At 56.4% G+C, this 23,485-nt stretch overlaps 1 protein-coding gene across 2 annotated transcripts in view; it reads right to left on the bottom strand.

Moving 5' to 3' along the window:
• The window catches only part of LOC141930551 (ATP-sensitive inward rectifier potassium channel 12), a 45,515-nt gene extending 23,894 nt beyond the window's left edge, over positions 1-21,621 (bottom strand). The window contains exon 1 of one of the 2 annotated variants that reach the window (XM_074841564.1): positions 21,539-21,621. The gene's annotated coding sequence lies outside the window, so the exon portion shown is untranslated. Of the gene's footprint in view, positions 1-13,935; positions 14,992-21,538 lie in introns of those variants that run through there. The other variant, XM_074841562.1, reaches the window with a different exon arrangement.
• Positions 21,622-23,485: the final 1,864 nt, after the last annotated feature.

Here is a 23,485-nt window from a genome sequence, read left to right as displayed (position 1 = left end):
GAATAAGCTACCTGCCTCCTCAAGGCAGCACCTGGGGAGGTAGGAGGGAGAGGAGAATGGGCAGCAGAGTTGGCCTGGCTATAAATAACCCCATGGAAAGGAAACAGGAGAAAAAGCAGAAAAGAGAAACTAATAAATCCAGGGAGATGGGTGCAGCTATGGGTGCTCAGTGCAAACAGCTCCTCATGCTCCGCTCCCCAAAGAATCAGGCACAGCGAACCACCCCAGAGCCCTGGGCGGGGTGTGCAGTACACAGTGCTTAGTTTGTGGCAAGACCTCATCCACTCTGCTTCATTCAAAAAGATAAAGGTGAGAAGGAGGAGAGTTAAATTAAGGAGAGTTAATTTAAGGAGACTTAAATTAAGGCGCCTGTTGGACCATGCCAACACAGCACCAGCCTGGCTCCTGGTGTCACCGGCACTGAACGCCCTGCAATCCCATCCCCAAAAGTGCCAGCAAGCTGTGAAATAGCCTGTGTTTAAGGCAATCATTATTTGCAATCTGTGATCCCAAAGAAAAAGGCAACTTCTCATTTTTACCAATAAAAGGGGAATTGCAGAGGCTCAGCAAGCACAGTGGCCAGCAGGTCACAACCAGCAGTGCTGGAGTGATTCATCCTAAACAAGCTAGATTTAGTCAAACTGGCCTAGAATAAGGCAGGGAAAACAGCTCAGAGTTTGCCCTGCTGATGCCTGTCAGGTATTAGCCCATGGAAGTGATGGGGTCAGTGGAGAGGACACAGAACAGGATCATCCCCACCATCGCTTTCCCCTCCACCTCCAGAAAAATAAATGAAAAGCTTTAATTCCAGCTCCTGCATCTGGATACTGCACTGAAATGCATTAAAGAGGGTTTATTTTCCCCCCACTTTTCCCAACCCATCTTCCCGGAGCACATTGATTCCCATCCCCAACGGCTGCCGGAGGAGCTGGGGACCGGGCACCGCTCCGCAGCAGCCACCAGACTGGTTTTCCCCGGAAAATCATCCAAGCCACTTCAGTTTTGCTTGTGTGTAACTTATTATTAAAACTGAGCAAATAATTCAGGGCAAACGCTCCAGGAACAATGCTTCGTCTTTTCATTTTCTGTTCTCGAGTTGTCTGCAATTTTCCCAGTGCTCAGGAGTGATTTAAAGACCTGTCTCCGGACAGGAGCGCCTTGCTGCGACGGCAGCTCCAAGTGTTTGATGGCCCGAATTTCACGTGTGCAGATGAGGACACACCAGACACATAAGGATGGATGAGTCTTTCCTGGTACCCTAATTAGACAAGCAGAATTTGCAAGTGGGTTTGGGGTTTTTTTTTTTATTGTGTTCGAGACCTGCAAACACTTCATGCAGAGTTAACAACTGCCTGTTCGTTGAGCAAGGCTCGGCGAGTGCTCTGCTTTCTAGCTATCATTTTTTCCAGCCGATGGTACCAACCTGGACACAAGATTTCCACGGAGCACTTTGTTCTCAGCCCCTCTTTGCAGCCCAAAACATTACTAAGGACACGGCAAAGACGTGAGGAGGATGGGACCACAGGCAGAGCCAGGGGGCCATCGGTCTGCGGCAGCTCTGACCTTCCAGCGCTGCAGCCATCCCAGGCATTTGCTCCCTCATTAGCAGAAGGGTTGGGGAGAACGGATCGGCTCGGTGCAAACTCCCCGTGGTGCTCGCATGACGCAGGCTGGCAAAGGCAGCTCGCCCCGAAGCTCGGGCAAACGCCAGCCAAAAAAAAAGCAGGGAGGGGAGAGCCATGCTCCAGGTTTGCGGTGCAGGGGTGCCCAAATCAGAGGTCCCTATCACTGGAGTAAGAGGTTGTCCCCCCCGACCCCATTCGCCTGTCCCTGGGAACCCCCCGCTGGGGTAAAGCAGAGTCTGTCCATACAAAATGCTGACTCTAAGAGATACCCTCGACCCTTTTCCCAGAGGACAAGGACTGGTGTCACCCACTGCTGTGACCCCAGACACCCATCAGGGATGCTGAAGGGGCTGAGAAAGGGGCGCGCGCACACACACACACACACACACGCACACGCACACGCACATCCCCCTGTCTGGAGCTGGAGAGGGAGAGCTGGCATCGAGGGCAACCACGTCTCGTTTGGGGACCTGGCCCTGGAGAAAGGAACGGCTCCCAGCTTTGGACAGGGCAGTTGCTGCCACCTGGTTTGCTTTCAGGATGGAGCAAACCGATGACATTAGCCTCCCGCTGTAAAGACCCCCCCAAAGCAGCTCATGTGTGAGACAGAAGGAGCCATTTAATGCCCTCCAGCACCCAAAAGGGGCCGGGGCTGCTCTCGGGGCCATCCCAGATGTCCGAGCCTGGGGCTCCATTAGTTCCTGCTGGAAATCCCTCGCCAGCCGAACAGCTTTCTCCTCCCATTGCGTAATTACACTTTGTCGAACAAATCCAGCCACTGGCGCTGCATTTTCTCCAGCTTCACTGCTCTCCCGTAACATTTTCCTTATTCCTTTCACTCACTCTGGACAGTCACTGAAGCATCCAGAGAGGGAAAGAGAGACAAACCCAATGCTCATCCCACCCGCAAAGCAAAACCCAGGATGAAAAAAGGGGGGAAGGAAAGCACAGAGTGGTGTCAGGTGCCTCTCCCCAATCCATCCTCTCCCAGTTTGCCTGTGGGGGTTTGACAAAAGTGCTTTTCGGCTGACAAAATGATTACAGGGTGCCGAGACAGTAAGTTGCACATGGATTTCTTCCCTGCATTTCAAGCAGGGTGAGGACATGGCTGCAAAAGCAGATGCATTTCTGGAGAGGTCGCAGTGGTGGGGGAGAGGGGAGGTGGCAGGAGGGGGGATTTGGGTAGAGGAGGAAGGAGGGATATTTTCTGCTCAGGGAAAAAGCAAGTAGAGTGTGTGAAGCCAAAGGCAGGTGATGCTGCAGGTCCCCGTTGGAGTAGGAATGGCTTTGGGAGGATGCTGGTGCCATGTCTGGACCCAAAGTGGGAAGGGGAAAACGTGGAGACGCTGTCTCCCTGAGCAGGGTCAGCTCCTGTGACCTGGCTACTAGGTGAGGTTTGGGCAGCAGCAGCGCTGGGAATGTGTGTGCATCTCCCTGGTGGGAATAGAGCCTGAACGGGGCAGAGCGAGGTGTCCTGGGCACACTTGGACTCCCCGTCCCTGCAGGCAGTGGGTGCTGGGCAGCGGGGAGGAGAAGAGGAGGATTTCAGCTCCAAACTCAATCTGTTGGAGAACTTGGCCTGCTCCCCGTCAAGCTGAAAATAGCACATATGTAAGGACGTGCACGCAGTGCTGGCTGTGTCCTCGCCGAGCGCTTCCTTCCTGCTGTGCTCCACACAGCACCCCGGCCCTCCGCCTGCTGCCTCCGGCCCCCTGCAGCCCCCATATTCCCCCCCATGGGGGCCAGGTCTCGGGCAAGAGGTTTTTTTAGCTCCTCAGAGCATCCTTCTTTCAGCAAAGTGGGGCCAAGCGCACAGGTGCGGAGCTGGAGCCTGGCCCTTTCACCTTCAGCTGCATTTCGTGTTTACCACAAGGTCCGTCCAGCAGCGGCATCCCCGCCGTTATCATCTGGAGTGGGCGAGGATGAGCACGGCTCACGGCGGGAGCCGAGCTTTATTAGAAACCGGCATCTGGCTCCAGCCCCGCAGGCAGCTGCCGGCCTGGGCTCGGGCTCAGGCTCAGGATGGGGCTGTGAGCGCACACGAGTGCCCAGGCAGCTGCAGCAGCAAGCGAGGAACCTCCTCGAGTCCTCAGTATTCCTCCAGATTTTATCTCCAAATCCACTATTGGCGGTGGGAAAATAAAGACATTGTCCTCCTCTGCAGGAGCATGGGCTGCCCAGCCAGGGTCGAGCCCCAGCCCTCAGAGGGATGGTGAACTAGCAGAGCGTGCAGCAAGCTGGAGGATGGAGATAACCCCAGCAGCAACCAGAGCTCATTCCTGCAGCAGAGAAGGAAGAAAAAAGGCCGAACTCCCCACAGACATTGAGCACAGGAATAATGGGAGAGTTTTGTGGGACATCGGCCGCAGCTCTGAGCACAGCTTGTGCAAAGCCCCGCTCCTCTCCCATCCCTGCTTTGAGTGCCTGATAAAATGTTCCCCTAAAGGGCAAGTCCCCCAGGTTGGAGGAAATATAGGGTTTCTCTGAATGAGGCTTATGGGGTGATAACTGGGGATATAGTAAGTGAAAAAAAGCAAATAACACCGGGGGCTGGGGAGGGATGTACAGGCAACCCACGTGGCACTTTGTGTATGGCAGAAGATTGTTATAAGCACGCGGGTTGTCTTGTGCTCAGTGAATTCGGGGTGCACTATACAGCCACTATAGGATGATCTCCTAAGCAGAGGGAGCTTAGCCAGGCAGCCCGGAATTTCAGGGCACAGCCCCGCTGCAGTGCCCAGCAGGAGAGGTATTGCTTTGCGAAAAAACTTTTCTCACCCCAAATCTCCACTCTGCCGGGATGTTGCTTTATGATGACGGCCGCCTCATGCTGCAGAACTCAGCTGGGGACAGCGGCCGGGTGCAGGGGGATGTTGCTGGCTGGGCAGGAACCGAGCACGGCTCTACAGCACACTCGCAGCCGCAGCGCACTAAAAACGCGCCTGAGCATCTCCAAAACCCCACTGCTTTCCGAAGGCCCCTGAGGAACGGCATTAGCGAGCATGTGATATCAGCTCTCCTGAAACAAAGCCATTGTGGTTGAAGCAGGATCCTTATTAATTCTTTCCTCTCTTTAATTTCCATTTTTTCTCAGTTCCCTTTCCAATTGCTCAGGTAGGGCTCGGGTAGGGGCCCCGCCACTGCCAGGCTGTGTCCCTGTGGCACGGTGCCACCGACGTTATCTCTCCATGACACGGGGATGTGATGAGTGCATTTGGAGTCGATGGTGAATTTGGAGGCACACAAGGGGACGGGAGCCCTGGATGGGGCAGACACCCCTGGGTGGAAGGGAATGGGAGGGTGAGGAGCACCAAAATAAGGTCCCAGAGCCATTGGCGGACAGGCAGCGGCACAGGGGGGACTCACACTCCAGCTGGAAGGATGGAGGCAGGAAACTGCCACTTACTGAAAGGGCATTGTTCGGTGAAACATCCCAGCTTCTCCCCAGACACCACCCTCGCGGACAGGCCACAGGGAAAGGTGTGGGACAGGACCCCCTCAGCACCCACAAAACCCACCCCAGCAATCGCCCTTCCTGCCTCTGCCAGCAGTACCCGCCTCAGCCACCCATCACTGACATAATTCCCCGCCACCCTTGGGTCCCTCCATCACCCTCATCCCCCTGGACCCTAAAAAGCACCATTTTCCCCATTACATCCCACATCTTTGCACCCCTGCAGCCCCCTCCGGCACCAGTCCTGCAGCACCCATCACCATTGATGCCACCGACACCATCAATGTGTCCCCAGATCCCAGGGGATGCCGACGTGCAGGGACAGTGTGTGGACACTATATGGTCCCAGGGACTCCTATGATGCCCAGTTGCCCAACATTACATAAACTGCCTGGAGCCAGGACTGTTTTCATTTGTGTTGCCTACAGCACTGCACTCTTCAACTTTATTTGAATAACAAATAATTAATAATAATTAATGACTGGGAGAACGGTGTGGATTGCCAGATTTTGCTAATTAGTGAACAAGCACCATTGCAAAAGCAAAGACAGGTGTCACGTGGCCCTGTCTCCACACCGAGGGTGGGCTGTGGCCGGGGATGCAATGGGGATGGCAGTCCTGTGGGACTCTTGGCCCTTTTGGGGAGGAGGAGGAGAAGGCGGCGCTGCAGGTGGTGGTGGGACCGGTCAATGGTGCTCGCAGGGTTTCCGCTGGTGCCCACGTGCAGGTACCTCAATGCAGCCCTGCTCCGTGCCCGCACGCGTGCCATCGCACGGCATCCCACGCCTCGCTTTCTCTACGCACTTATTAGAGCCTGGGACAACACTACTTAATTGTCTGATGATGGCACCATTCCATATAATTAATGGGAAAAACAGCACCAGCTTGTTAGAGAAAAGCCTTTGCTCCAGCAGCCCCACAGCTGAATCATGCTGGGGACACTCTTCTCCTGAGGCCCTGTGCAGGTGGCACCCCCTCGCCGGGGTTGGGGGGGGAGTTGAAAGCACCAGGGACACCCCACTGCGTCACTGATGCTGGAAAATATGGAGGAGCAAGATGTGAGCTACTGGATGTCCTGTTCAGTGACATTTGGGGTGCAGGGTGACATGGCAGCAGGTGCCTGGACCTCACACACCTGCAGCTGCCTGGGGGCCTGGGAACACTGACCCTGAGAGGGAAGGAAAAGGGAAAAGGGAAAAGGGAAAGGGAAAGGGAAAGGGAAAGGGAAAGGGAAAGGGAAAGGGAAAGGGAAAGGGAAAGGGAAAGGGAAAGGGAAAGGGAAAGGGAAAGGGAAAGGGAAAGGGAAAGGGAAAGGGAAAGGGAAAGAAAAAAAAGAAAAAGAAGTAAAAGGAAAATGGAAAAAGATTGAGAGAAGGGAAGGGGGAAGGGGGAAAGAGAAAGAAGAGAAGAGAAGAGAAGAGAAGAGAAGAGAAGAGAAGAGAAGAGAAGAGAAGAGAAGAGAAGAGAAGAGAAGAGAAGAGAAGAGAAGAGAAGAGAAGAGAAGAGAAGAGAAGAGAAGAGAAGAGAAGAGAAGAGAAGAGAAGAGAAGAGAAGAGAAGAGAAGAGAAGAGAAGAGAAGAGAAGAGAAGAGAAGAGAAGAGAAGAGGGAAGAGAGGGGAAGAGAGGGGAAGAGAGGGGAAGAGAGGGGAAGGGAAGGGAAGGGAAGGGAAGGGAAGGGAAGGGAAGGGAAGGGAAGGGAAGGGAAGGGAAGGGAAGGGAAGGGAAGGGAAGGGAAGGGAAGGGAAGGGAAGGGAAGGGAAGGGAAGGGAAGGGAAGGGAAGGGAAGGGAAGGGAAGGGAAGGGAAGGGAAGGGAAGGGAAGGGAAGGGAAGGGAAGGGAAGGGAAGGGAAGGGAAGGGAAGGGAAGGGGAAAGGGATCAGATTCTCTCATCTTTGATCTGCTCAAGTGCTGACAGCTGTATCACACATGTACCATACTTGTGCACACTGGAGCTCTGAGAGCAGCAGGATGCTGGAGTGAGCGATGGACAAAGCCCCTGGACCTGGCTGGCCAGAGCCAGCCTGCAGGCAGCAGGGTGCTTCCCTCCCTGGGAGAAGAAGGGATGAAGCAGAGCAAAGCCCTCTCTCTCTGTCCCCACCACGGAACCCTTCAGGTCCCACTCACTTTCCTTAACCCTTGGAGCACCCTGGACAAGCCCTCAGTGCCAGCAGAGCCCCTGTGCTGCTCAGCATCACTCCTGCTGCACCTCCAAACCAGCCCCTCACTTTACACCACCATTAGAGCAGAGTTGTGTATAATTACACTTCACTGGCTCTCCCCTATAACTGTAATTCCTTTGCTTCGCTGAGTTGCTTCCCCTTCAGCACCACACATAATCCATTGCACTGTAATTATATGGGAATTTTAATATCTGACGTATTTATAAGATGCACTTAATTCATCAGCCCCTTTAAGTACATTGTCATTACAGCCTTCAGCGCGGTAGGAAGGATGACTCGCTGTCAGATGGAGATTAGCTGGCCCCTGTGTGTAACGAGTTGGAGGGTGTTCTCAGCCCAGCTGAGAAACATGCTGCCAGATCTGGCCCTGGGGTATCCAAGGCTGGGGAGCAGGACCCCACCACGCTGGGTGTCTCAGCCCCCTGGGGGTGTTGGTGCTGCCAGGGCTCCCCTGCACTGCTGCAGAGCTGAAGGGCAGCACAACCCAGAGCAGAACCTGACCCCACCCCTCCTTTCCCAAATATCTGAATCACCCAGCAGGGCCCAATTTGGCATTTCAGAAAAGAAGGGCCTGATCCAGCGCTGGCTGCCCAGCGTTGGGGGAGGTTTATCCCTGCAGCCCACGCACCGGGGGTTCCCTGAAGGGGTCCCAAAGGTGAAGGATCCACATTTTGATCCCTCCAAACTCACAAAGAAAGTAGGCACTACTGAAGGTTTATTTTTCCTGGCATTTGCCTCAGTGGCTCCTTTCCAGCCGTGTCCTAAAAGGGAACCAAAGGCCTTTGAGCCTCTTACAGAGAGCACAATGCAATGATTTTCCCAGCCTGGGCAGGAGGGATGAGCTCACTGGCGTCCTTGGAATCCCCCAGCTTCGGGGCGTGGGGTCCCTGTGCCGTGCACCACAGGCACTGGGACTGGCCAGGGTGCCCGGGAGGGCAGCGAGCTCAGCAGCATGCCGGGAGGCAGCTGGGCTCCGTCCCACCGAGCAATGCCAGCTGAGCCTGGGAACAAGGGGCAAAGGGGGAGAGGGAATGTGGAGGTCTTGGGGACTCACGAGGAGTCCTGGCTCCCACCAGGGGGTGACACCATGTTTTTCGCAGTGGGATCATACTTGGCTTTCCTGCAGCACTGCAGCGATGCCCACACTGCCCTGCCAGGTGTCCCTGTGGGCAGGTGGCACCCAGGGGTGGTGGCATCTGCCCTCACTGAGGCCACCTTGACACTGGCCATGAGGCACCAGAGAGGCACAGCCCAGCTGTCCGTGGCACTGGGTGACCCCACACCCTTGGGGCAGGACAGAGACCTGCCAGGTCTCCACAGCACCGGGTGACCCTCAGGACAGAGCTGGGGCCCTGCGTGTCTCCAGGCTCAAGCCCTCCTCCTGCTCCGCAAGCCGTGCTAGAGTGGAGCCATGCCACAGAGGAGCTGCAATGACATTTCAGCTAGAGGGGGGACCCTCAGCAAGTACCACCCTGAGCCTCAGGGCTGCTACCAGCACCCCAAGCGCACCCACAGCCCTTGGGCTCCTGGTGGGTGCTGGCACTGGAGCAGCTCCCAGGTGCACCCCGACATTCGGCAGCTGTCCGGCAGAGTGATGCACCAGCCCCCCGCCACACCACGGCCTCGGCACGACCTGGCAGTGAGGTGTCTCTCCGAAGGTCCCTGCTCCAGCACCCTGTGACTCCCTGGGGACTCGAGCTTGGGGCAGGAAGAGTGCTGCAGCCAGCCTGCAGTCCCCTCCCTGCTCCATGTCACCAGGTTGTGGCACACACAGAAAGCTCCAGAGCTGCATCCCCAGCCTGAGGGTATCTGAGGGGCTGGTAATGTCCCATCTCCTCCTCCCCATCCAGAGGGACCCTGGTACCTGCTCCCCACAGGAGGTCACAGCCTCCTGCCTCAGTTTCCCCATCTGCACCGTGGGGCTATGCTCTCTGAGGAGGGTAGAGATGGGAGCGTGGTTGGCAGGGGATGCCAGCAGTGTCTCTAACCTGACCCCATGCTTAGGACCAGAGCAGGGCTTGCTCTGCTCTCCCCCTCCCCAGCCCCTCCTTCCACAGGGTGCTGCCATCCAGGGGGGAATCCAGCTCCCAAGGTCACTGTGCAGATGGGGCTGGGGACAGATGGGGCTGGGGGGCAGACACCCCAACCCTTATGCCTAACCAGCCTTGTCAACCACCCTCTCCAGGTCCTGGCCGCCCCCTGGGCCTCACCTGCCCCGCAAGTGTCCCCCTCCCTCCCCCCTCTCCCCAAAAAGCAAATATCCAGGGAGATGGGCTCCGCGCTGCAGCTCTGCCGGTGGCACTGGCGGCTGAGCAGAGCAGACTGCAGCACGGCCGTTACGTAAGCCCGAGCCCGGCTCCGGGGATGTAGGACACCGGGGTTATCCCCCAACCCGCCCAGGGGCTGCCACCCTCCCCCTCGCCTCAGCCCTGGGGCTCATGGAGCATGGGGGGGACCCCCACCGACTCAGCCCACACTACAAGGGGTGCAGGGGGGCCTGGGGTGGCCCTGGGGGTTGTTGTGGCCCTGACATGGGGCACAGGGTGGTGGCAGGGGGCTGCAGTAGGGGGACATAAATGTGCAGAGGGGTTGTGCTGCTGTGGGGCAGGGAGTGGGGCAGGCGACGGGATGGGATGGGGCTGGGAGGCGGTGGGTGCTGCACCCACATCCCACTGAGTCCTTCTGCAGCCCTCAGCCACAACTTCACTGGGGCTCACCCGTGCAAGTGAGAGTGCAGGGACAGAGCCGGGTGGCCAGGTTGTGACTCCTGGGTTGTGCCTCCCTCAGGGTGACTCACAGAGCAGGATGAACGCAGCCAGGGCAAAGGATTCCGGCCTTTTTCCCAGCCTGCATCCACCTGCTATGGCTTCATCCCCATCCCCGCATCTCTAGGGGGTCAGCATCCCTGGCGACAGCCTTCCTGAGGTCAGCGCCCTTGGGGTCAGCCTCCTTGGGATCAGCATTCCTGGGAACATCAGCCTTGGCATTAGCATCTCTGCAGAGAGCACCCCTGGTGCCTCCAGCGCAGGATCAGGGCTTCCCAGAGCTAAAGGGCAGATCCTTTCGCTGCGGGACAGTCCTGTGGGGAAGCGGAGGTGAGGGATGGCACAGCCGGCATCACCCACCTGCGAAGCCGCTGTGCCCTGTGCCGGCAGCATGACAAGCGGGCAGGCAGGGCTGGCAGCACTGGGGCTCCCCCAGGGCTGAGCCCTACCCTGGTTAATGGACTGGCAGGGGCCTGGCAGCATCCCCTGCCATGGTGTGGGATGGGGACAAGAATGGAGTCCCCCCATGTCCCCCCCAGCCACGTGGCTTCTCTCTGGCTTTCTGCCAGGCGTAGTCTGGATTTGACCGTTTCTGTTTGGGGCTGGGGAGGGGGGGGGAAAAAGCCTAGGCTAAGGCTCCCAGCAATAGGAGATACCAGAACAGGGAATTAATGTTAATTAATTCATAATGACGCTGAGATAGTGATACCAGATGCTTCAAAAGTCCAACGGGGGAATCTGAAAGAGCTTTGCAAAAAACCATCGCCCACCGGCAGTCCTGCCTCGCTGCAAGCTGGGAACGAGGGAGTGAGCTGGGAACCAGGATCGAGCTGGGAACCAGGATCGAGCTGGGACCAAAGGATTGAGCCAGGACTGAAGGACTGAGATAAAACAAGGGAACAAGATAGCAACGAGCCAGGAACGGTGACAGAGGGGCATGTCCCAGTGAGGTGACAGCACCACAGCCACCCAGAGCTATGGGGACCAGCACTGGGAATCCCCCAGCCACCTCACTCCCTCCCACCTTTCTCCCTCCCACCCCAACTCAGAATCTGGAGTGGGGCTGGAGCAGTGAGGTGCCCGCTGTGCTACACTCCCCGGGGCACAGGGGCTCTCTGAGCCCCTTAATGCTCATTTTTTCTCTCCTTTCCTCCATTTTGGGCACATCAGGTGCAGGGCAGCCAGATGAGTGGGCACTGGAGCACCCAGGGGCCTGCAGGGGGGATGGAGGGACAGGCTCACAATCTGGGACAGGGACACAGGTCCTTCACCAGCTGGTGTCCCCACACCGGCAGGACAATTCCCAGATCCTGCAGTGAGTTGGCAGCACGAGGAACGGGTGCAAGCTGGGCTGGTTTCTCCCTTCTCGCATGAGAGCAACCCTCACCCTGCACTGCCGAACCCAGACTGGGCTGGACCTTAGCCAAGGGGCACAAAAGAGCCAAAAAGGGGCTTGAGTCCAGGTGCCACCTCCCCAGGGCTGGAGGCTCTGGAGCCAGCGCTGGGAAAGATGCAACCATGAACAAAAACCACAGACAAACCCCTGGGCCTGGAGCCGTTCACCACCCTGGTTCCCGCAGCCAGTGGGGAGGGATTACAGTTCCCCCTGCGGTGATACAACCTGCACCCAGAGGGGACCCCAAATGAGGGCTAAGGGAGGTGGCCAAGGACATGTGGGGCCTGGCAGTGGCAGAGCAGGATGGCATGGCATGGCCGGGACACGGTGCTTGCCATCGCTGCTTACATAAGGAGCCCGTGCCGTGTGCCACGCACCCGAGCGGCCGCGGGAGAGGGGGACGGATCTGTCCCTCCCGCAATCCCTCACGGTGACGGTGCTCCCGCTCTTTCCAGAGACAGCATCCTCAAAACTGCCAACCCATCCTCTTTTCTACCCGCGCAGAAGTTGGGTGAGGCTCCTGTGTCTCTCGAGCACATTTACACCCTAAAACCTGACACCAACTGGGGAGAAAATGCCGGGTTGAAGCTCGCCGTGCAGTTCCCCTGACAGCTCCGCCGAAGTTTATCCGCAGCGGGGAACGGTTCTCACCGCGCTGCCGGCGAAGCCGCCCCTGCGGCCCCAGGCAGCGGGGAGACGGGGGGACCCACGGTGAGCCGTGGCCGTGGCCGGAGCATCGCAGAGCACCACGGCACCGTGCTGCGCAGCCGGGGGGATCACGGCCATCCCTCCCCGGCTGGTCCCGGGGGACTCACCATGTCCCTTGGGGTCATTTCAGGGCTCAATAAAAATCCACCTTCACTTCATAGGTAAAGCAGCTCTTTCGGGTAAAGAACAGCAGAGGCAATACAGGATTTCAAAGTGTGTCATAGATCAGAAGCAAGAAATAAAGTGGCCTTTAAGGTGCCTTCCCCAGCAAAGCTGGTGTTTTATTAAGCCTACCCAGCACGGATGGGAATGCTCGCTGTTATTCCAGGCCTGAAAGGAGCAGGCGAGAATTTTTTAATTTTATTTTTTTTAGTCTTGTTTTCATTATTTTCTGGTGGTTTCATTGCTTTGTGCTCACACAAAGGGAATTTCACCTGCTGTTCAGAACAAAAGGCCCCGGAAAGTTTGGCGGAGAAGGGGACGAAGGGAAAGAGCTTTATAGAAGCAAAATGAGTTGTTGCAGGGTTTGGGTTTTTTTTTTCACAGGGAGCTGTAAAACATCCTCAGCTCTTTGGTGCCTGCGGGAGACCTGGCACTGGCACATGAGTCCCCTGTCCCCACCGGTGTCACCCCTGAGCTGGCAGCAGGGAGGTCTCACAGCCACTATGCAATCGGGGTCGATTTGGGGTGCAGAGAGGGCCCGTGGGAAGGCAACGGGATCGCTTCCCATCCCTTTCGCATGTAAGCAAAGTCATCGCCACACTTTCTAAGAACAGGAAAGAAAAAATCCAGCCCTTGTTTGCCGACACCACTGCAAAACAGGTGGTTCAAAATCACAAGTGCAGGGGGGAGAAAAGCCCCTATTTGGTGATTTTGTGCTCGTATTCACTGCAAAACTGTCCGGGAACGAATGCTGCTAAATACACACCATTTTCCCTCTAACACTCTTTGCTCTATAATTAAGAGAGACTTCTAAAAATACAAATAGCCTCAAGCACCCAGAGAAGGCATGCAGGTGCTGCTAACTGGAGGCACTTTAGTACAGCTCATTTTCTGGACAATTTTACTAGCCTGGCTTGCGCTCAGCGCCGATACTATTACAGTGATGCAATTATGCTGCTGCTGTCGTTGTCGGCTCGCTTTGCTTTTTTCCCTGCGCTTTGCAGTTTGCCTTCGAAGCACACACACACACCCCCCCCCACCTCGCAGCTCCCGGGCTCACCCCAGGCTTGCCCCCCACGCGGGTCCAGGCAGGTCCAGGCAGCCAGCAATAAGAGGGTCACATGAGTGTGCATGGCACACGCGCGTGCGTACACATGTGTGCACAAGCACAGGGGCATAACCCCGCGTGGGCATTTCCAAAAACAGCCAGTGTGCAAAAGTTTTGGCCGAGAAAACGAGCTGGCCGGGGGAAGCGAGCAGAAGCGAGCGGGAGCGAGCGGAGGCGAGCGGGAACCCAGCGAGGCACCGGCGCTCCCCGAAAGGCAGCAGCAAACCCTCGCCGTTGGCCACGGAGGGAGGGGGCCCATGGCACTGGCATGGTGACGGCGGTCAGCTTTGCAAAATCCGCCCCCCCAAAACCTGGCATTACGGGCACAGGGGTGAGGGGGGGGAACTTCACCCCCACAGCTGCCGCTGCGAAACTTCCCCGTCTTATTTCTCCATTAGGGCTGCAATAGGTGGAAGTGATTGACTCACTATGAGACTGCTGTTTTTGCCTCTGACTTGAGATTTAAGACGGAGCTGGAGGAGCGGAGGAGCCAGCGCGCTGGCTCTCTGGCAGGCAGCCGCCGGAGCCGTCACTTACCTCTCACTGCATCCAGCCCCCCCGGCCGTGGGGCTGCGGGTCCTGGAGAGTTAGCTGGCGGGGGACCCCAGATCCACTCGGGTTTCTCGCAGGACCGACATTCGGCTGCTGCTTCTTAGGCACAGACCCAACCCCTCCATTCCAACCACAGGGAAAAAAAAATCTTCTTCCAAAAGAAAAAAATTAAATTAAAAAAAAAAAAAGAGGGCGATTAAAAAAAAAAACCCCACGTTTTTTTCTTGGTTCGGTTTCCCCCTGCCAACCCCTGGAGAAAAAAAAAAATAGATAAATCCCAGCGACCAAGAGATCCAGACTCAGGTGAATTTAGCTTCAAACTCCCTCTGCGCTTTCAGAGCCTTCACCCTCAAATGGGCTCTGGAAGATGCTGGGGGACCCATCGTCGCCAAAGTGTCATCAAATATCCTTCGGGCTCAACTCCGCTCCTGCCCGGGGAGGGTGGACTTCTTCCCTGCTTGCTGCGTGCTGTGGAGTTGGCAGGGACCTGCCTGTTTCAGCCTCAGCGTGGAGGGTGGGTGGGTTGGTTGGTTGATGTGGGTTGGTTTTCTTTTTTTTTTTTTTTTTTCTCCCTGCTATTGGTTTTCTTGCTATCTGATCCTGAGCGAGCGCTGCAGCTCACCGCTTCCCTGCTTTTTTCCCCCAGCTCCCAGCCTTTTGACAGGGAATGAAACACAGACACCCAGTGAGACAGGCTCCAGCTTCTACAAAGCTCCACTCCCTCCTACCGCCTTTGTCCGTGAACAGCAACTACTCCAACTCTGCCCGTAGACACAAGTGAACCTCTGCATCAGCACTTTCCTAATGGCTGCTTCGCCCGAGTCCTTCGGCCCTTCTTCTTCTTCTTCTTCCTCGCTTCCTCTCCTCCACCTTGATGGCTTCCGCTTGCTTTTTCTAGCCCGGCCCTGGCTCCGACAGCCACAGCCGCGACGAAGCAACAACCCTTGGATCCATCTCAGCTCCCCCACGCCGGCTGCTGCGGTCGGGGGGTTGCGGCCCCGCAGTCCATCACCGTCCTTTCTGGGCGCCTTCCATGAAAAATCGATGGCGGGTACCGCGTCCCCGGAGGCTTCGCTCTGCTTTTGGCTGGTTTAAGGGGCAGGGTCTGCGTGTGTGGAGAGGAGCCGGGGGCAGAGGGAGGGCTGGGAATTGAAGCCACTTCTTTTTATTGCAGGCGGGGATTTTCTTTTTAATTTTTTTTTAAGATTGATTGGAGTCCAAGTTTATTTCTTGGTGATGAGCATTATTTTAAGCCATTTGGGAGGCTTCGGGTGTCTCCAGGTCACCCTGGCCTTATAACAACAAGGCCTTTTTGGGGAGGGTCAAAGTGAAACCCTGCTCGGGCAGCCTTTTCCCCCCCGCGGAGGAGAGCGGGCGGCAGAGGGATGCTGCAGCGGGCTCACAACCCCGACTGGCTTCCAGCCAGCGGGAGATGCAAACCAGCCACCATCTGTAATTTTTGCTAGACTTCCTCCACACTCGCTCGCCCGCAAGATCCCAAGGCTGCTGCCTGCTCCTTTTTTTGGGGATTCGCGGGCTTTGTTCAAAAAGAAAATCACAGCCAGGAGACCTCAAGCCTCGACAACGATGCTTGACGCCACTCAGCTTGGCTGTCACACAGCCGGCAGGTCACATAAAAACTATAAAGCCCCCAGCACATGGAGAGGTTCCGTCCCCACCCACCCCATCTCCCTTTTGCATCACTTCCCACCCCTTCTCAGTCTTCTCTTCACTCTTCGTCTCCCACCACAGGTTTGGGACCAGCGGTCCCTCCCTCTCCTCTTCCCCTCAGCAGCATCCCCGAGCAGAGACTTTCCTCATCCCCAGCTCCCATCCTCTCCCCAGCACAGAGATGGAGTACTGTGCTTCCCCTCACCACTCCCAAACACACCTGAACACCCGAGCATCTCAGGGTGATGCTTGCAGCCCTCTCCACACCAGCTTGCCTCATCTCACCCCACCCATTGCACCAACCCCATAAATTCTGAATTCTAACCAACATTTTGAAATCCCCAAATGAAAAGCACTGCAGGGTCTTGTTCTGGCAGTGGTACGTCTAAACCCCCACGGATGCTCAGCTAACAGCAGGGATTCAGGTTTTGCAGATCGGAGGGGACACCAGCCCGTACGCGGGGCATGGTGGCCATAACCATGACCACCCAGGGAACCAAGGGGCAACCATCAGTGTCCTGACACCAAAACACTGCTCCCTTCAACATGTCAGGCAGTCCCTCACACACTGGCTTGATCCTCTCTGCAGGCTCCTCTCCTGCCACCCCACTGTGTTTATCCCTCGTGGAAAGATCTCCACATCCCCCGCCCCTGGCCCCGGTGCCCAGCCGGTGGTGCTGGCCCCAGGCTCCCCGCAACCAGCTCCCTCCACTCCCTTCAGCAATAAATATAATTAACGCACTGGGCAGCCCGGAAATTGGCTGCAGGACTGGGGCAAGTGGCTGGCCACTGGCCAGGGCTGGGCAGGGAGGCACTGCCCAGGGTTGGGGGACCAGCTTTGGGGTCTCCGTCCCCGGCCCCCTCTCACCTGCTGCTGCCTGGCACGATGCTCTGCCAGTGGCAATTTTGAGCTGTGTGAGCAGGGTGTTTGTCCAGCAAAGCAGCGAGTGGGAGATGTTTGGCACTTGTACGCAGGGGGATACATGGGGATTCTGGGAGGGCTGCAGCCCTTGGGGCAGGCTGGGATGGCAGAAGGGAGCTGGGCAGCCAGAACTGGTGAGGCTGGTGTTCCCATCAGCCTGCCATACTGGTGGTTTACCCCTCCCTCCCCAGTTTGCTATGGGAAATGCAAAGAAATAACCTGGGATTTCCATCCCGGCAAGCCACAGGATTTACCCAACCCCCTGTGGGAGGAGAGAGGCTCCCTACGTTTTTGCCATCAGCTCTGAGCACCGCTGCTCCTGGGCTGGGGAGAGCCGTGGGGAAGCCCATCGCCCCCAGTGTGACCATCTCGGGGTGCAGGACTGCAGCCCCAGGCAGCCCCATGGTCCCGGCAGGCTCAGCCAGGGAACAGCTCGGCGCAGGATACGGCCTCACCCTGCAGCCAGGCCAGCTTTGGCCGTTCAGTTCGGAGCCATCTAAGCGAGGAAAGGAGGGCGAGAGGGTGAAGCGAGGGGGTGCACCCGGCGGGCCCCTTCCCGACGCCTGCAGCGCAGCCGCACGGGGCCGTGAGCAAGTCAGCGCAGAGCCATTAGGGCTAATTTAATCAAGACGGATGGTCCAATTGGAGGGCTGCCGCCCATAAATCCCACGCTTGCACTGCATTAGTGTCAGGGCTCCTTGAGGAAGAGTCCGAGGGGGAGGAGCGGGGGGGAGCGGGGCTGGGGAAACGTGCTAAGTCACCCGTCCTCCTGATGGCACGGGGCCGCTCGGACTGGGTGCCACCACCCAAGCACGCTCCCCATCCCATGGTGACAGCCTGGCCCCGAGGACATGGCCATCCTCCAAACCCTCCAAAAGCCCAACAGCTGGGTGGGATTTTGAACAACCTGGTTTTGCTGAACCCCAAAAGGTGCAGGCTTGTTTGCAAATCCCCCACGCCAAGACAGGGGTTTTCTCCCATGGGAATCTCCCATGCTTGTTCCAAGGGGTTTTGCTGCAGGAGGGAGATGGGTTGGTGCAGGAAACAGGCTTGAAGCCCCACGGTAGATCACAGTATGATAACTGGGACTCCAAAGTACAAGCCGAGAAAGACCCAAGGTTGATGGACCCCAGCATCCATCCCAGAGCCCAGCTGAAACACCCCAAACTCAAGCCATGTCAGCCTGCCGCCGGGCTGCAGGATTATCCCCGTGGGGTGCCAGTTCCGATCTCCCAGCATCCCGCTCCCTTCCCACCTCTGCTCCTAGAAGGGCCATTTTCAGGCTCAGGGTTGCCATCTGATGACCTAAACCAGCTGTGTTCCTCCCATCCCCATCCGCTGGGTGCGGGCAGCAGGAGACACGCTTGCCGCTGCGCTGCACAAGCCGAGTCAGGAAATAAGCTCTCATCTATCAAAGTTAAAAATAGCCCTTATCTTTGCCATTAACACGCCTTGCCCCTGACTCTCCGGCCGAGCTGGCTCCCGTCTCGCTGCCTGCCTGCACACCGAGGCCACCGTGCTCCCAGCCGAAAAACCGGCCGCGGGGAAGGGGCCGGACGGCTACCGCCATCTGCTCCAGGCGCTGGCATCGCCGTCGGCGCGGGATGCCGGCTCTGCCAGGCCGCACTGTTGGCCGGCACGGTGGTGTGGAAGGCCAAGTCCTGGTGGGTTTCGGGAAGACAATGGGCCAGGGGATGCGGCGGACGGATGGGAGGACGGCGTGGGTTTGTGGTCATTGCTTTCACCCCTGGAGTGCTCACAGAGGCTGCCTGGTCACCCAGCAAGGGAGAAAACAGGAGCGTTGGCCTGATGCAGAAGAAAAGATGCTTGTCTGATAGGGATGGGAGGTTGCTGGGGGGATGTCAGCCTGGGAAAGCAGCCGAGGACATCAAGGAGCAGTTGAATGATGGAGAGATGGATGCTCAGACCTGATCTTCAGGTCCAGAGCATCGCAAGGGCTATGCCAGCAGCCGGTTAGCAGGGAGCATGACTGAAATAGCTCAGGGAAGCTGAACTCAGGGCACGAGGAGCAATGAGCTGGGGCACTGCCACGGATTTCTCCAGAAGAAGGAGAGCGCACATCCCTGTGCACCTCTGGTTTCTGGTTGTGCTTCAGTGCAGCCAGGAGGGAGGGAGGGCAGGGAAGGAGCTAGACTGCCGGCAGGAGGAGCACAGCGGCCGAGGTCAGAGCTTGCGGTGGTTTTATGAGACCATGCACAAGGTTCTGGGGACCAGAAAGTGCTGATGGGGGCAAGAATCAGTCACCGCTGTGCAGGGGTGTGGAGCAGCTCTCCAGAGGCTGGGTGTGAGTGGCACGGTGCCCAGCAGGTCCAGCTCCTTGGGCTCAGCACCTTTGCATCCACTCGGCCGGGAAAGAAAAGCAAAGGCAGGATTGGGCCTGAGGAACCATCAGCCAGGAGCAACAATCTGTCCCATGAAAAGCCCTGGAGCAGGTGAGCCGTTTCTCCCCCACAGTGGCTAGCACAGGGGGAAAAGACATTTGTATTTCTGCCAGCCGACAAAATGAGACACCGCTTGTAGCCAGTGAAACTCTGCAGATTTTGCTAATACAGGATTTCTCCATCCAGCTTCCAGCTGGATTCCAGCCCCAGCCATGACGTGGGCACTGGCAGCATCAGCCGTCGCATCCCAGCACTGGCGTCCCTGAGCAGACCAGCCCTGTGACACACCGCGGGTTCAGGCTCGCTACAAACTCAGGAGCTTCCCCATGGTGGGAACACAGCTCCCACACTGAGGTTTGCTCCCACCCTCTGCATCCCTGTGTTTGCCATGGGGACCTTGCTGCTGGGATTACAGTGTGTCCCTTGGGAGACTCTGACACATCTCAGGAAATTTTCCCTTTCTATTCAGCTTAATTCCACCCATTAGAGCTTGTTTCAGCAGGGTCCCGAGGGGATTTTGCTCCCCAGCATCCTCCTCTGACTCTTCCTCTGCTTCTCTCCTCCTTCATATGCACACTGCTCGCTTTGGGAAGGCTGATCCTTGCTCCATCATGAGAAGCACTGGCCCAAGCAATCATATCCTCCATAAAACACGACCCTGCACTGTCCCAGCTGATGGCGGGTACATTTTCCACATGGTCATGATACTCATTTTGGGACTTCAAAGGTGCTGACCCTGCCCCACTGCAGGGAGGCCCAGGCCACGTCTGTGGGACAAACTGTGGGAGGCCTTGGCCAGGGCATTGCACCATGGCCAGAGGTGGGAGTCTGGTCCTTATCTGTGGCTGAAGAGCAGAAAAAGAGCCAGTTTGGGAAAACCATGTGCCCTCAGCATGCCACCACCCCAAGATCAGGCCAGAGACTATGTCACACTGGGATCCTGCCTGGAAAAATATAGGACAAAGCAGGAGGCCAGAAGCTTATCTGCTGCTGTCATGACCTGCGGTGTTTGTGGGGAGGATTTGGGGAAGCAGATGGGATTTCCTAGCCCTTGTGTGTAAGGCCAGTGCTACCTCCATGCCCCAGGCCAGCTGGGATGAACATAGCTTTGCCTTTTACCATGGGATGCTCCAAAAGGAATGGCAAAGGACAGGTCCCCTGGGCTGCCCGTGGTGTTCATAGCACCCAGGAGAAACCATCGATCCCCTTTCTGCTCTCCTCACTCCACCACCAGTGCTCAGCTCCCCTTTCCCTTACCCCCAGGGCAGATTATTTTAGGACAAGGAGGAGGAAAGAGCAGCAGCAACCAGCCGATGGCTGCTCATAGCAGAGCCCAGGCAGGCTGGATGTCCCAGGTGTCGGACAGGCACCTTGTATAACCCAGAGGCTTTCCCAAAGGGCTTGCTGCAGCTGAAGAGCCCAAATGGCTTCTTATATAAGTGACCTCAGGGCAGCGCCTCCGAGACCACCAGACCAGGCAGCAGATGCTCCGAGGCAAAATCCACCCTGTCCTGAGCAGATGTCACCTAATCAGCACATTGGCTTCTTCCCAAGACGGTCTTGGGGCACACAGTAAATATCTTATGTAAGCACCTCTGGCCTGGGGTCAGACCCAGTTCAGCCTTGTCATACAGCAATGTCCTCCTGGACAGAGGCACAAGAAGGGGCTTTCCCCAGCATGGACCTGTTATATGGTTGTAGAACCCCTTGGTGACCCATCTCCACAGCTTTGCCAGACAAGGCTCCAGAGAAATACTGGTCTATAGAGAAGAGCCATCCCTCCCCAATGGTAAAAAAGGACAGAAGGGGTCAAAATGACAAGTCACTTCTGCCCCCAAAACATTCATCCTCCAAGGCTTGGTAGCTAGGTATGCAGCTGGAGGGAGCATGGAGAGCCCAGCACCCCTCCATAGCAAGGCCAGTCCTCCCAGTCTCAGCTGGCTGGCTGGACCTTACGTACCTTCTGTGATGGAGACATCACACCGAGCCAGGAGACCTCTGCCAGTGCTCAGCCCTCACCTCTTGGGAAGGTTCAGATCCCAGTCTCCTCTCTTGTAGGTCAGCTCCCAGATTTCTCAGCATGGCCAGAGACACAACAGAAATCCTTTCTCTTTGCCCCAAGCAGCCTCCTGGAACCCGCTGGAGCTGGGAGGCTGGAGAGAACCCATGGATGGATACAGCCAGGGGTAAAAGCAGCTGGGCTGGGGCATTAGCAGGCTACAGAGGATAACCTGTGAGCAACTACAGCACTTAAACTGTCAGAGGTGAAAACTGAGGCAGGGGCTGCACTGGCAGATGATAATTCCTCCCTCAATGTCCTCCCTCCAGACTCACATCTCCAGGGGATTTACCCACATGGCTGCACAAGGTTTTTTGGTCCAAAACCACACCAAATAAGTGGGCTTGGGCTTCACTATTGCCTTTCCCTGCCAGCACCAGCTTTGGGGGACTTGCCCATCCATGCGACATTGCCTTTCTGCCACACTAGATCACAGCAGGTGACACACAAGCACAGGGGGTTCAGACATCAGCAGGAGGATGCTTGGAGGCACAGGTAGCAAGCAGCCAAGGGAGCAGACAGGACACAACCTACCTCTCTGCCTGCCCCAGCCTCCCTGCTCCTCTTTGACAGGTCACTTAAACACCGCAGCCACCAACAACCTGTCCCGTCTTTCACAAGAGGCATTTCACACCAGTCCTTGCTGCTAAATAAAGCAGCTTGAGCATTACTTGCACCACCCAGGCTCGCCAGGGCAGTCCTGGACAAGAAGCAAGGTTAAACTCATCCTTGCAGAAACAGCACCAGCAGCTTCTCCATCAGCACTGCTGCCCCAGGCTGAGTTGGCCGTACCACTGTCAGTCCCGGACAGAAGATAGAGTCAGACAGAGAATTTGGACCTCCGTTGTTGCAGCTGGCTGAGAGGAACACATCAGCAAATATTTGTGCTCTCCTGTTATGGGCAAGGCCTCTTTGCCCCATCGGTTCCCACTCACAGGCAGCTCTCAGGGTTTGAGAAAGGGCAAACGGGTCCATCTGGCAGCTGCCTGAGGCAGCCACAGCCCTCAGACCCGTGGTATGGCAATAAATATAAAACCTTAATGAACTGCTCAAGTCCTGTCCCCAAGCATGCAGCATTAAGTGACACTGGGCAGCTGCAGGCTCCAGAGGTAAGTGCTCAAACTTTGCAGAGTTGAAGAAATGGTCAAAACCGGCACAAAAATCCCAGTTTTCATCCTCTTCTCAAAAAGCCACAGGCAAGACCCACACTGCACATCTGGGCTGTGTCAGGGAAGCCAGGACAGCAAGAGCACGGTCTGAAATAGAACGCTGTATTTTAGGAAGATAACAGGGATCAGCTGCTTGTGACGGGTATTCTGAGGGTGGGGGCTTGGAAAACAGGAGTTCAGTGGTGCCCAGAACCAGGCAGATGAAGGGTTGAGCTATTCTTTGGTTTGTTGAGCAAAAGAAAACTGTACATTCAGATGGAAACAAATTATTCTAAAGTGAAAGGCAAAATTACAAAAGTTTTTTCCATGAGGCTCCAGTTTGCTCAATCTGAAATGAACCAGCTTCTCACCAGGCTATTGCATCCATTTGTAAAATCACAGGTCTCTTCCAGATTAGTTAAAAGGCATTTTCCAGACCAGAAAAGGCAAAGCTCCATTTAAAAAAATAAATTAATCTCCAGAGAGGGTATTCTGATTCCTCTTGAAACAAAAACTTCACATTTCCAAAAGCCGAGGTGAGGCACCGTGATCTTCTTGGCTGTTTCCCTCCCCCATTTTGTGCAATCACACGTATTTTCCAAACGCCGCGTGAGTTTGGGATCAGCGCCAGCCTCTGCAGCACCGGTGCTGAGCACACACAGCTGCCGGCACACCCCGGAGCAAAGCCCAGGGTAGGGAGCTCGTAAAGCCGTGGGAAAAGGCCCTTTTCCTGGGGTGTTCATCGCTCTGGGGCGAACCAGGCCATCCCATTTGGGATGTGGGTTTTGCATGACTGATCGCCTTGGGTGATACCTGCTGCTCCTGGAGGCTCCAGTGCAATGACTTGCAAAGAGCAGGGAAGGGTAATTCCCACACGGAGCTGTTGCGGATATTCCTACAACCCTCCTTTTCAGAGGGGACCTCACCCTCCTGCTGTGCATGGGTGGCACATGCACCTCACATGGGGTCACGGAGCAAGGAGCGTCTCATAGAGGAGGTGTAGTGCTCAGAGAAAGTATGATCCAGGTCCCCGGGAGAAGAGGAAAGTCCTCCCTCTGCTTCAGCAGCCTGTGTTTTAAACTCAGCCCTGCTGGGCTGGTAATTTGGCTGTCACCAGGCATATAGACACACGTGAGAGAAGAAAAGTAATGTTTGTTTTTCCCTAAGGACTGCAGCCAGCACACTGGGGCTGCCTGCCACGCCAGGTACTTTGTACTTCTCAAAGATGACTTTTTAGAGTTTCTTGACTTTTTTTCCCTCTTTCCCTCCATTGTGGAGGCTGCATAATAAACACAAAGCAGCAAAGGACTTCCCAGAGCCCACCCCAAGGAAC

Source organism: Strix aluco, chromosome 15 (assembly GCF_031877795.1).
Source record: "Strix aluco isolate bStrAlu1 chromosome 15, bStrAlu1.hap1, whole genome shotgun sequence".
In the NCBI taxonomy this organism is placed as follows: Eukaryota; Metazoa; Chordata; class Aves; order Strigiformes; family Strigidae; genus Strix; species Strix aluco.
Note: the sequence above shows the minus strand (reverse complement) of the source record. Positions and strands in the feature narration are given on the sequence as shown.